The sequence below is a fragment of the Furipterus horrens genome, unplaced genomic scaffold (assembly GCF_987537825.1).
Source record: "Furipterus horrens unplaced genomic scaffold, mFurHor1.1.pri manual_scaffold_17, whole genome shotgun sequence".
Lineage (NCBI taxonomy): Eukaryota > Metazoa > Chordata > Mammalia > Chiroptera > Furipteridae > Furipterus > Furipterus horrens.
The window spans coordinates 43,706,342-43,720,045 of record NW_028327187.1 but is presented as its reverse complement, the minus strand read 5'-3'; positions in this window follow the sequence as shown (position 1 = coordinate 43,720,045).

Below are 13,704 nucleotides of genomic sequence, written 5' to 3'. Positions count from 1 at the left end.
CCCCTTCCTTCTGGCTCTCTCCTTCAGGAAAGTCTCACCTATCCCCTTGTCATAGATATGCAAAGTATCTTAAAAGCTGTATTACTTCCTTCCCCAAACCCCAAAACCATGGGCTGTGGGGAATTTGGGGATATTCTCCCCCACTGTTACAGAAGCACATTGCAATGGAAAGAGTTTTGAAGTCAGAACAGGCTTGAACTTGAATCCTGGCTCAGCCACTTAGGAGCTATGTGGCCTTGGGAAAGTGACTTAATTCTTTGAATCTCAGTTTCCTCATGTGTTAAATGGATGTACTGTAATCTTCTTCATTAGGGTGTTTTTATGAGTAAAACATGGCACTCAATAAGTGCTCAAACTCAAATATCAATTATCACTTAAAATGAATGAAATTATGTACAAATGTAAAATTTTTGGAGCTTAATGTTCCATGGTAACTATAACTTCTGGGAGCGCTTTCATGAATGCTCATTCGCGTAGCAATTATTTATTGAGAACCTACTCTATGCTCAGCATTGTGCCACACTTTGTGGGAGATACTGTGCTCTCCTACTACAATGTAGTAGGGTAGATTAAACTGTTATTAACAAATAAACACAAACATGTAATGGTTCAAATGCAATAAAGTCTTAATTCTTCATGTAACAATCCAGAGTGGGTGTCTGGGTCACCAGGTACCCTTTATACTTTTCTCTGTGGTTTCCAACCTTGCTTTGGTTGCCACCATTTCTTCCTATGGGAAGTAAAATGAAGCTTGAAAGTGCATATATGAAGCTTCTATGGGCAAGTCCTGGAATTGACATATGTAACTGCTCCCATTCCATTGGAGAGAACTTAGATGGTCTAATGTAACTGAAAGAGAAGCTGAGAAATGTAGCCTAGCTGTATGAACAGGAAGAAGGGGAGAACAGAGATTGGTAGACAGTTCGTTCTGCAGTTGATTTTTGAAAAAAACATAAGAAAGACAACAAGGTTCCTATGCATAGGAAATGAATTTATATGAAGTTTGGGGAGACATATTGACATTCTTACTGTTGGAGAAAAGGATCACAAACAGATCACTTTGTTTACATATCTGTCAGTTTAGTATACTCCCACCTGTACCTCTTCCAAAGGGATCAAAGAAGAACAGCACACTAAAGTAGATGATTTTCTCATAGGTTGGCAGGTTTATATTTCCTTTTTCTATATATTTTCCCATCTATCGTTAAGGTCAGGGTGGCCTTAAAAATAATTAAGCCTCTATGTGTTTTTTGTCCTCTCACATTTTCCAAGATCAACTTTGTTGCCTTTTAGAGTTCCCTAGAATAATAGAGCATAAGTATATGTCCCTGCATATCTACATACTGTTCCCCTGAAAAAGATGAGAAAAACGAATTCAAAGGGAATACACGCATACACTCAAACACACACAGAAACTTGTTAAATAGTTTCTGAGTAACTAAAAAAGGTTTATTTTCAAGCCCGTATCATAGATCAGCTAAATCGTGTTGCACTGGAGAATAATCTAAGAATAAGCTAAGAACTAAGCAATCATAGATACAAGAAGACTTTCCTGAAATACATAACATCCTCTTTTGCTGAATGCAGTGGTCAAGCAGATGTTCCCTGTGACAGAGGGTCTTATGTTGTTGCTTGGATTGATTGTAAGAGGTATATATATATGTGATGCACAGGTATTGCCCACTCTCCTCCTTATACACATATCTATCACATTTCACTTTTACTATTTTCACTATCCTGGTTAAAGTACTAATATTTTCTGGGAATTGAATACATACAAAGCCTCATTAGGCTGAGGTAGCGGGAAGAATGAGGATCAGGAAGGAAGCAGATATAAAAGTGAGAAGTGTGTTAGTAGAGGCACGAAGAACACTTTTATACCAAAAGTGAAGGAAATTCCATTAAACCATTAGGAAGCCGTGATACCATAAAAGTCCTAGAGGAAAACATAGGCAAGAAAATTTCAGATATCACACGTAACAATATCTTCATGGATACATCTCCTAAGGCAAGAGAAATAAAGGAAAAAATAAACAAATGGGACTACATCAAACTAAAAAGTTTCTGCTCAGCAAAAGAAAACATCAGCAAGATGAAAAGGAAACCAACCATATGGGAAAACATATTGGCCAATGGTATCACAGACAGGGGACTGATCTCCAAAATATATAAAGAGCTTATACAACTCAACATCAAGAAAACAAACAACCCAATTAAAAAATGGGCAAAGGACCTGAACACTTCTCCGAAGAGGACATACAGAAGGTCCATAGGCACATGAAAAAACGCTCAACATCATTGGCCATCAGAGAGATGCAAGTAAAGACCACAATGAGATACCACCTTACACTTGTCAGAATGGCCATCATCAACAAATCAACAAACAACAAATGCTGGCGAGGATGTGGAGAGACAGGAACCCTACTGCACTGTTGGTGGGAATGCAGACTGGTGCAGCCACTATGGAAAACAGTATGGAATTACCTCAAAAAACTAAAAATGGAACTGCCTTTTGAACAAGTGATTCCACTGCTAGGATTATACCCGAAAAATCCTAAAACCCTAAGTCAAAAAAACCTATGCACCCCTATGTTCATAGGAGCCCTGTTTACAATAGCTAAGTGCTGGAAACAGCCTAAGTGCCCATCTGTAGATGAGTAGATCAAAAAACAGTGGTACATCTACACAATGGAATACTATGTAGCAGAAAGAAAGAAGGAACTCCTGCCATTTGTGACAACATGGATGGAACTAGAGAGAATTATGCTTAGTGAAATAAGCCAGGCAATGAAAGCAAAATACCATATGATATCACCCAATATAGGAAACTAAAGAGCAACACAAACAAACGAACTAAATAGGCAAAGACTAGAATAGTAGTCAGTAGGGGGGAGGGGGGAGAGAAGGGGGATAAGTAAGGGAAGGGTCTAGTCAAGGAATGTATATGAATGACTCATGGACATGAACAACGGGGAGGGATATAATTGTGGGAGAAGGAATAGGCTGGGAGGGGGGAGCAATGGGGGAAAAATGGGACAACTGTAATTGAATACCCAAAAAATAAAATTAAAATAAATAAATAAATAAATAAAAAATAAAAGTGAGAAGTGTGTTAGTAGAGGCACGAAGAACACCTTTATACCAAAAGTGAAGGAAATTCCATTAAACCATTAGGAATTCATTCTTGGGCCTAGAAAGAATTCTAGTCTGTAACAGACTTTTAGTAAAATGCAAAAAATTGTGGCAAGGACAATACTTTCAGATGAAGCAATAAGCTAGCAAGTGGCAAGGCCCTACAGAAAGGAACAGCAGGTTAGACAGGAAGAGGATGAAAGAGCAAAAGTAGGATGGTCGAGGTGGGGAGAGAGGCTGGACAAGAATAGTAGGTACCAAAGATAAGTGTGTGCCTGCTTCATGAATCTGATTATGTCCATCCCCAGAGCTTTGGGCTCCCTCTTTATTTTTCTTTTCCTGCAGATTCCTTATTCTATATTATGCCTCATTTCCTAATTTCTGTTCTTTAATTCCTAATACAGACAGGATCAATCTAGCAGATTGGAAAAAAAATGTGTAAAATTTCTGTCTACAAATAGAGGAGGTATATAAGAGTAGAAACCCAAGATATAAGCAAGAAAATATGAAGTTATAAGAAAATAGGTACGATAGCCCTTTCTCTTTTTCCCCTCAGAATGCTTCCATCTCATTTTGTTTTCTCACCCCAAGTGACATTCAGAATCAAAATTACTTTAGACAACCTTTAGACTAGAAAAAATTAAGATGTAGTCCAGAGAGAGAACTTTAAAACAAAATATAGCTAAGAATATTGAATTATAAACCCTGGCCATTAGACAGTCTAACTTAAATTTTTTTAAAAAGAGAAAATTGGCAGATTTTACAAAAGAAGAAACTTGCTTTGGATTAGAAGAGAATTTTTTTAAAAAACATGTCTTGAAATTTCTGAGCATCCTAGAAATAGTGAGGATTTACTTAAAGTTTCATAAATCTATCATTTTATTTTAAGATATGTTCAAAATTATCAACGTCTTATAGCTTAAAGATTTCTTATCTTGCTTTTCTAGAAATATATTAAACATCTTTGTTTATACATCATAACCCAATGAAAAACTCTAATGAAAACAGACATCTTGTTACTAGTTTCTTCTCTGCCCTTGTTAAAATACTGCTCATGCTATGTTATTCTTGGAAGGCACCAATCATCACCCTAATTAGGAAGATGTTCTTAAGAAACTAGTCTCCTTGGATGTTGTTTATTTGTCTGTAGACAATGTTGCATGCAGCAACATGTCCTATTGGCTTATTTTCTCCTTTTATTATTTTTCTCCTCTAGGGAATTTATTTTTAGTAGCTATTTAAATTAGAGAGTTTGGTGGAATTGACTATAATAAACAAAAACAGCTTTTTCCGGAAAACAAAATTCAAAGAAAAGAAAATAATTTGTCTTTGTTCAGACTAGTATAACAAATCCTTGACTTCTAAGGAAAAACAAACATTTTATTTAATTAACCCTTGCAAAGTCAGACTGTCAGTTTATAGCCCAGGAAAGACTGGATTGATTTGATTCCTAGTTATCTTTAAGTCAAAGGACATACTTTGTTCTCTGTCATGCCTACCAGGAACTTCTGTTGTTCATACCACTCCAGTATACTATTTGTGATTCAAATAGGAATACGAAATAAAATGGAGTAAAAAAAAAAAGTTTCATGAAAAGAAAAAAAATCAGTTGAATTTACAGTAAGAAATTCTAAAGTTCCATATATGTAGAGCTTAGGTTCCCTTTTCCAAATCTGCTTCTTCTACTACCATCCTTAATTGGTAATAGCATCAGCACAGATATGATTCAAGTAAGAAAGCCTAGAATATTTTTTAGCTTTTTTCCATTCTTTTTAATGTTGTCATGTTTCATGACGTGGCTGTATCATATACAATATTCATTCATCCCTCTATGGATGACCATGTTCTTAATTTTCAGTTTTTCCCCACATCACTTCAACAATTAGACAAAAATCATTTCACTTAAGACTTGAAGGTTTCTGTAGCTGCTAAACTTGGGGTTTCTAAAGCTGCATTTCATTTTTTCAAAATTTATTTCCTTTCTTAGAATCTTCTCACAGAACTGTCAACCCATTAGAATCTACATTTGTTCTGCTTCTTCCTCATCTTCACCCACCTCTCACCTCCCCTCAGGAAGGAAGTAGTTGGGGTTAAAATGATCCCAATACCTTTTCTTTTGTCTTCCTGATCACTTTTCTGAAAGCAGGGGTGCCCCAGGCCTGTAGAAGTCCAGTCAGTGAGAGAAACTTTTGTACTCCGGCTCCTAGTCCCTCCTGATCCACAGAACAGAAAGCCTAGAATATTCCTGACTTCTCCCCCGATGCCCACATGCACCCACTCATCAAGTTCTATTGATTTCACCTCTTAAAAATCTCTCATATCAGCCCTGGCTTGGGTGGCTGAGTGGATTGAGTGCCAGCCTGCGAACCAAAGGGTCACTGGTTCAGTTTCTAGTCAGGGCACTGCCTGGGTTACAAGCCGGGTCCCCAGTTGGGGGCGCAGGAGAGGCAGCCACACATTGATGTTTCTCTCCCTATCTTCCTCCCTCCCTTCCCCTCTCTCTAAAAATAAATAAATAAAATCTAAATAAAAAACCTCATGTCAGTCTCTTCCACTCCTACCCCATTTGTTGGCACTGACCTAGTCTGTGCCCTCGTCATTTTCCACAAAAACCTGTCTTTTGGTCTTCTTGCCAATCTTCCACTGCCATCCACGTCTCTAAAACCCCAAACTGAATATTCCTTTGTTTAGAAATCTTTATTAGTGGTCATTTACTCACAGAACTGGGGCTAAATTCCTTAGCATGGAGCTCAGGGCTTTTTCACAACTTCCTCTAGCCTACGTTTTCAACCTCTTCTCCAGTCACTCGTTTCCATGCATCTTATATGCTAGCACTCAGGACTTATTTTTTTTTATCATTTTCTTTTTCTCCCAGCTGAACCATGTAATTAAAGGCCTGTATTTGTTTCCCTTGTGCTTTCCCCTCTGCCTGGGATGCCCTTACCACTTTCAACCACTAGTAAAACCTAACACATCTTTTATAGATATACTCTCTTTAAAAAAAATTTGTTGTAATTCTTTCCCCATTACCGTTTAGTCCCCTTATACCTCCCTCCCCTCTGCAGTCACCACACTGTTGTCCATGAAGATGAGTCCTTTTTCCTTTTTGATCAATCCCTCCACCCCCTAACCGCACCCCCCACTAGCTGCCATCTGCTCTCCATTTATGAGTCTGTTTCTATTTTCCTTGTTAGTTCAGTTTGTTCATTAGATTCCACAAATGAATGAGATAATATGGCACTTGTCTTTCTCTGACTGCTTATTTCATGTAGCATAATGCTCTCCAGGTCCATCCATGCTGTCACAAAGGATAAAATTTTCTTCTTTTTTTACAGCTGAGTAGTATTCCATTGAGTAAATGTCCCATAGTTGTTTTATCCACTCATCTACAGATGAACATTTGGGCTGTTTCCATATTTTGGCAATTGTAAATAACATTACAATGAACATATGGGTGCTTACGTTCTTTCAAAATACTGTTTGGGGATCCTCTGGATATATTTCCAGAAGTGGGATCGCAGATCCATTTTTAATATTTTGAGGTATCTCCATACTGCTTTCCACAGTGGCTGCACCAATCTGAATTTCCACCAACAGTGCAAAAGGGTTCTCCTTTCTCCACATCCTCCCCAGCACTTATTTGTTGATCTATCGATAATAGCCATTCTGACAGGTGTGAGGTGATACCACATTGTGGTTTTAATTTACATTTCTCTGATGAATTAGTGATAAGCATATTTTCATATGTCTATTGGCTGTTTGTATGTCTTCTTTGGAAAAGTGTCTATTCAGGTCCTTTGCCCATTTTTTATTGGATTCTGATTTTTGTTGTTGAGTTTTGTAATTCTTTATAATTTTTGGATATTAATCTCTTATCAGATGTATCAGCAAATGTGTTCTCCCATTCTGTGGATGTCTTTTTATTTTGTTGATTGTTTCCTTTGCTGTGCAAAAACTTTTAGTTTGATGTTCCATTTGCTTATTTTTTCTTTTGTTTCCTTTGCAGAGGGAGATATATTTGATAAAATATTGCTATGAGCAATGTCTGAGATTTTACTACCTATGTTTTCTTCGATGATTTTTATGGTTTTGAGTCTAACATTTAGGTATTTAATCCATTTTGAATTTATCCTGTGTGTGGTGTAAGAAGGTGGTCTAGTGTCATTTCCTGCACATATCTGTTCAATTTTCCCAACACCACTTATTGAATAAACTCTCTTTAGCCCATTGTGTTTGCTTCCTCTGTCAAATATTAAAAGCTGAGGTAGCAATATTTACATTTGACAAAACTTGAAAACCCAGACTACAGTAAGAGACAAAGAAGGACACTACATCATGATAAAAGGAACAATCCAGCAAGATGATATAATCCTAGTGAACATTTATACACCCAACATAGGAGCACTTAAATATGTAAAGCAAATCTTGATGGACATAAAGGGAGAGATTGACAGAAATACAGTCATAATTGAGGATTTCAACACCCTTTTGACTTCAATGGTTAGACCTTCCAGACAGAAAATCAACAAGGAGACAGTGGCCTTAAATGACACACTAGGTCAAATGGATTTAATTGATATCTTTAGAGCATTTCACCCCAAAGCAGCAGAATATACATTCTTTTCAAGCGCACATGGAATGTTTTTTAAGATAGATCACATGTTAGGACACAAAGCAAGTCTAAATGAAATTAAGAAGATTGAAATCATATCAAGCATCTTCTCTGACTACAATGTTATGAAACTAGACATCAATCACAAGAATAAAAATACACAAAGGCACAGAAACTAAATTACATGTTATCAAACAATGAATGGCTCAACAACAAGATCAAGGAAGAGATCAAAAGATACCTGGAAACAAATGAAAATGAGGACACAACAATCCAAAATCTGTGGGACGCTGGGAAAGCAATCCTAAGAGAGAAATTCATAGCATTACAGGCCTATCTCAAAAAGCATGAAAAAGCTAAAAAAAAAATCTAACCTTACACTTAAAGGAACTTGAAAAAGGACAACAAGAAAAGCCCAAAGTGAGTAGAAGGAAGGGAGTCATAAAGATCAGAGCAGAAATAAACAAAATAGGGTCTAAAAAAATGATATAAAAGATCAATGAATCCACGAACTGGCTCTTTGAAAAGATAAACAAGATTGACAAACCTTTAACCAGGTTCCTCAAGAAAAAAAAAGAGAGGGACTCAAATAAATAAAATCAGAAAAGAAAGAAGAGAAATAACAACTGACACTAAAAAATAGAATTGGAAGAAAATATTATGAACAACTATATGCCAACAAACTGGACAACTTGGATAAACTGGATAAACTCCTAGAAACATACAATTCTCCAAAACTAAATCAGGAAAATAGACAGAATACACCTAGTGAAATTGAAGAAGTAATCAAAAAACTCCCAACAAACAAAAGTCCTGGACCAGAGGGCTTCATAGGTAAATTTTACCAAACATTCTGAGAACTAATACCTCTCCTTCTCAAACCATTTCAAAAAATTCAAGAGAAGCGAAGCCTTCCAAGCTCATTTTATGAAGCCAGGACTATCTTAATTCCAAAACGAGGTAGACACTACAAAAAAGGAATATTATAGGCCAATATCCCTGATGAATATAGATGCTAAAATCCTCAACAAAATATTAGCACACCGAAAACAGCAATTCATCAAACAGATCATAAATCAAGTGGGATTTATTCCAAGAATGCAAGATTGGTACAACATTCTCCAATCAATAAATTTAATTCACCAAATAAACACGATGAAGGATAAAAACCACATGATCATATTGATAGATGCAGAAAAAGCATTTGATAAAATCCAGCACCATTTATAAAAACTCTCAGCAAAGTGAAAATAGAAGGAGCATACCTAAATGTAATAAAGGTCATATATGAAAAACTCACAGCCAACATCATACTCAATGGGCAAAAACTACAAGTGTTCCCCTTAATATCGGGAACAAGAAGGATTTCCACTTTCACCTGTCTTATTCAGCATAGTACTAGAAATCCTACCACTGCAATTGGACAAGAAGAGATAAAAGGCACCTAAATTGGAAAGGAAGAAGAAAAACTGTATTTATCTGCAGATGACATTATTCGGTACATAAAGAACCCCAAAGATTCCACTAAGAAACTACTATAACTGATAAGTGAATTCACAAAAGTAGTACGATAAAAAATTAATATCCAGAAATCAGTTGTATTTTTATATGCTCATAGTGAATTAACAGAAATCAAAATTAAGAAAACACTTCCATTCATGATTGCTCCAAAAGAATAAAATACTTAGGAATAAACCTAACCTATGATGTAAAAGACCTGTACTGAGAAAATTATAAGACAACAAATTGAAGAAGATACAAATAAGTGAAAGCACATACCATGTTCATGGAGAATTAACATAATTAAAATATCCAAACTCTCCAAACCAATTTATAGATTCAACTCACTTCCTATCAAGATTCCAATAACATATTTCATAGATAAGAAAAATATTCCAAAAATTTATATGAAACTACAAAAGGCCCCACATAGCAACAGAAATCCTGAGAAAGAAAAACAAAGTTGGACTTCCGGGCAAGATGGAGGCCTAGACAGACACACTGCATCTCCCTCCACAACTAAGAAGGATTACAACTACCTCAAAACTAGAGACAACCAGAAGTTCCAGAAAAATCAAGCTGCGTGGAAGTCCAACAAAGATATAAAGAAGAAATACTCATCCAGACAGGTAGGAGGGGTGGAGCCAGGGCAGAGAGGATGCGGTGTGGTGGTGGCGGCAGTGGCAGCCAGCGGAAAGTGCGGTCTCACGTTTTAAAAACTAGGGAGAGACACTTGGGAAGTGCTCTCAGCACAAGACCAGACCGCAGAGCTCACTATCCCAGCGCTTGGGAAAATAAAGCCTCATTGCTTCTGACTGAGCAAACAAGTGGGGTTTGGGGTGGAGGAAGAAACTGCCACTCTCTCAGTAGAGTCTGCTTGTTTAAAGGGGCCCCACAGTCCTAGAACATCTGCAGACCCACCCACTCGGAATGACAGCCAGGGAAGCAGCTAGAGATAGAGAAGCACCAATCCCATACAGAAGTGAGAGAAGTGCCTGGAGAAGGGACAAGTGCTGAGCAAGCGGCATTGTTCCCTCTCAGACCCCTCCCCCACATACAGTGCCACAATGTGGTCACCCTGTACAGGCCAATACCTCAAGGCTCCTCCCATTGAACATAACAGGTGTAACAGCTCTACCTAAGACAGAGAGGCAAACAAACACAGGAGCCTGTCAAGATGAGGAGACAAGACTTCCAGCCAAGATGGAGGCGTACAAACATTCTGCATCTCTCTCCACAACGAAGAAGGAATACAATTACCTCAAAACTAGAAACAACCAGAAGTTCCAGAAAATCAAAGTGCATGGAAGTCCAGCAAACAGATAAAAAGAAGAAATACTCATCTAGACAGGTAGGAGGGACAGAGCTGGGGCAGAGAGGACACCTTGTGGTGGCGGCAGCAGCAGCAATAGCAGCAGGCCAGCTGAAAGCGCAGTTACAAGTTTTAAAAAGTCAGGAGGGACACCTGGGGAGCGTTTTCAGCTCCTCACCTGACTGCAGAGCTCACTGTCCCAGCACTGGGGAAAATCAAGCCTCCTTGATTTTGACTGTGCAAACCAGTGGGCGTTGGGATGGAGGCAGAAACTGCCAGTGTCTCAGCAGAGTCCGCTTGTTTAAAGGGCCCCCATGGAACTAGAAAATCCGCAGACCCACCCACTCTGGGAACGACGGCCAGGGCAGCAGCTAGAGGTGCGCCAGCCCAGTGCAGAAATGGGAGAAGTGCCTGGAGAAGGGGGGAGTGCTGGGCAAGTGGCATTGTTCCTTCTCGGAACCCTCCCCCGCATAAAGCACCACAACGTGTTGAAACAGGTCACCCGTTACTGACGAATACCTAAGGCTCTGCCTCTTACAACGTAACAGGAGCAACAGCTCTCCCTGGGACACAGAAGCAAACACAGGAGACTTCCACCCAAGATGGAGGCCTAGACTGACACGCTCCACCTCCCTCCACAACTAAGAAGAAATACAACTATCGCAAAATCAGAAATAACCAGAAGTTCCATAAAAAAAAAGGAAGTCCAACGTACCAAGTTCTAAAGAAGTGGTGCTCGTCCAGACAGAAAACACCACACCATGGTAAGACTGATCACCTGGTTGTGACGAATGCACAGGGCTCCGCCCCCTAAACGTAGAAGGTGTGACAACCCTGCTCAGGAAGCAAAGGTAAACACAAAACGGTAAGGATGGCACAGATCATGATAGAGATCCCGGTGACGCAGCTGACCAGACAGCAAATATCTAATAAAATGACTCAGCAGATAGAAAATCTTTCTGAGGCTCAGTTCAGAGCTTTGGTTGTAAAAATGCTTACAGACCTAACAGCAGATCTTAAACAAGACGGGAATGAAGGCTAGTCCCACTGAAATGAATGAAAACACATACGAAACAAGTGGTGAGAGCAAGAAAATCAGGGATCAAATCAACAAATCGGAACATAGGGAAGGAACAAACAGTCAACCAGTGCAGAAAGAGGAAACAAGAAGTGAGGAAAATGAGGAGAGGCTCAGAAACTTATCGGACAGCTATAAGCGGGCCAACATCCGAATCATAAGGCTGCCAGAAGGCGAAGAAGAAGAACTAGAAATTAAAAAAATAATGAAGCAGAACTTTCCTAACTTAGGGAAGGAAATAGGCTTACAGGTTCAGGAAGCACAGAGTTCAAAAAAACACTGGATCCAGGGAGAACCACACCAAGACACATTATCATCAAAATGTCAAAAATTAAGGATAAAGAGAGAATCTTAAAAGCAGCAAGACAGAAGAAGAGAATTATGTAAAAAGGGGTCCCAATTAGACTATCAGCTGATTTCTCAAAAGAAACTCTGCAGGCAAGAAGGGACTGGCAAGAAATATGCAAAGTAATGAAAAGCAAAAACCTACAACCACGATTACTCTATCCAGTGAAGCTGTCATTCAAAATAGAAGGGCAGAGAGAGTGCTTCCAGGACAAAGTAAAACTGAAGGAGTTCACTAGATCCAAACCACTGTTATATGAAATGTTAAAGGGACTTGTTTAGGAAAAGGATCAAAACTATGGACATTAAAATGAAAACTGTATCACAGCAACCAACAATAGAAGCTTGGGAACCAAAACAAAGGCAAACTAAGTAGGTAATGAGAGTGGGAAAAGAATTATAGGTATAGGGAACATTTTGGGGGGATGTCAGCGGGGATGAGGAAGAGGGGAAAGGGAGGGTGATGGTACAGGAATTAAGAAGCATAGGAGGGAGTGGAGTAGATAGGAAGATGTTGAGAAGAACTATATGCACAACCAATGGGCATGGACTAAGGGGGGAGGCAGTTTGAAGGACGGGGGTCACTGGGTGGAGGGGAACAAAAGGAAAAGACATTGGGACAACTGTAATAGCATAAACAATGAAGCATATTTAAAAAAAAAGATGAGGAGACAGAAGTATGGCTCAAAAGAGGTCACAGATCAAGATCCCAGTGGGAGAACTAAGTGACGAGGAGATAGCCAACCTAAGAGATGCAGAGTTCAAAACAGTGGTGATGAAGATGCTCACAGGCTTACCAGATATGCTTAAGTATGGCAAATGCATAAGGGAAGAAGTTTATGCTAAAGGAAATGAAGGAAAATCCACATAAAACCAATGGTGAAGGGAAGGAAACTGGGGTTCAAATCAATGACTTGGAACATAAGGAAGAAAAAAACAGTAAACCAGTACAGAATGAGGAAACAAGATCTGGAAAAAGTGAAGAGAGGCATAGGAACCTCTGGAACAACTTTAAACGTGCCAACATCTGAATCAGAGGGGTGCAAGGAGAAGAGGAAAAACAAGAAATTGAAAGCTTATGTGAGAAAATAACGAAGAAAAACTTCCCAAATTTGGCAAAAGAAATAGACATACAAGTCCAGGAAGCACAGAGAGTCCCAAACGAGCTAGAACCAAGGAGGACCACACCAAGATATATCATAATTAAAATGCCAAAGGTTCAAGATAAAGAGAGAATCATAAGAACAGCAAGAGAAAAGCAGAGAGTTACCTACAAAGGGGTGCCTATAAGACTATCAGCTGATTTCTCAAAAGAGAAGAGACCGGCAAGAAGAACTCAATGTGACCAAAACCAAGGACCCACAATCAAGATTACTCTATCCAGCAAAGCTATCATTTAGACAAGGTGAAGCTAAAGGACTCCATTATCATCAAACCATTATTCTATGATATGTCAAAGGGACTTAAGAAAAAGATCAAAATTATGAACATTAAAATGACAACAAAGTGGCAACTATCAACAACTGAATCTAAAAAATAAAAACAAAATCCAACTAAGGAAACCAGAGTAGTAATAGAATCAGGTATGGGGATCATTTGGAGGGTTATCAGCTGGGAGGTGGAAAGGGGAGAAATGGGGAAATGTTGCAGGGACTAAGAAGCATAATTGGTTGGTAAAAATAGGGGGAAATTAAGAATACAGGAAAGGGTGAAGCCAAAGAACTT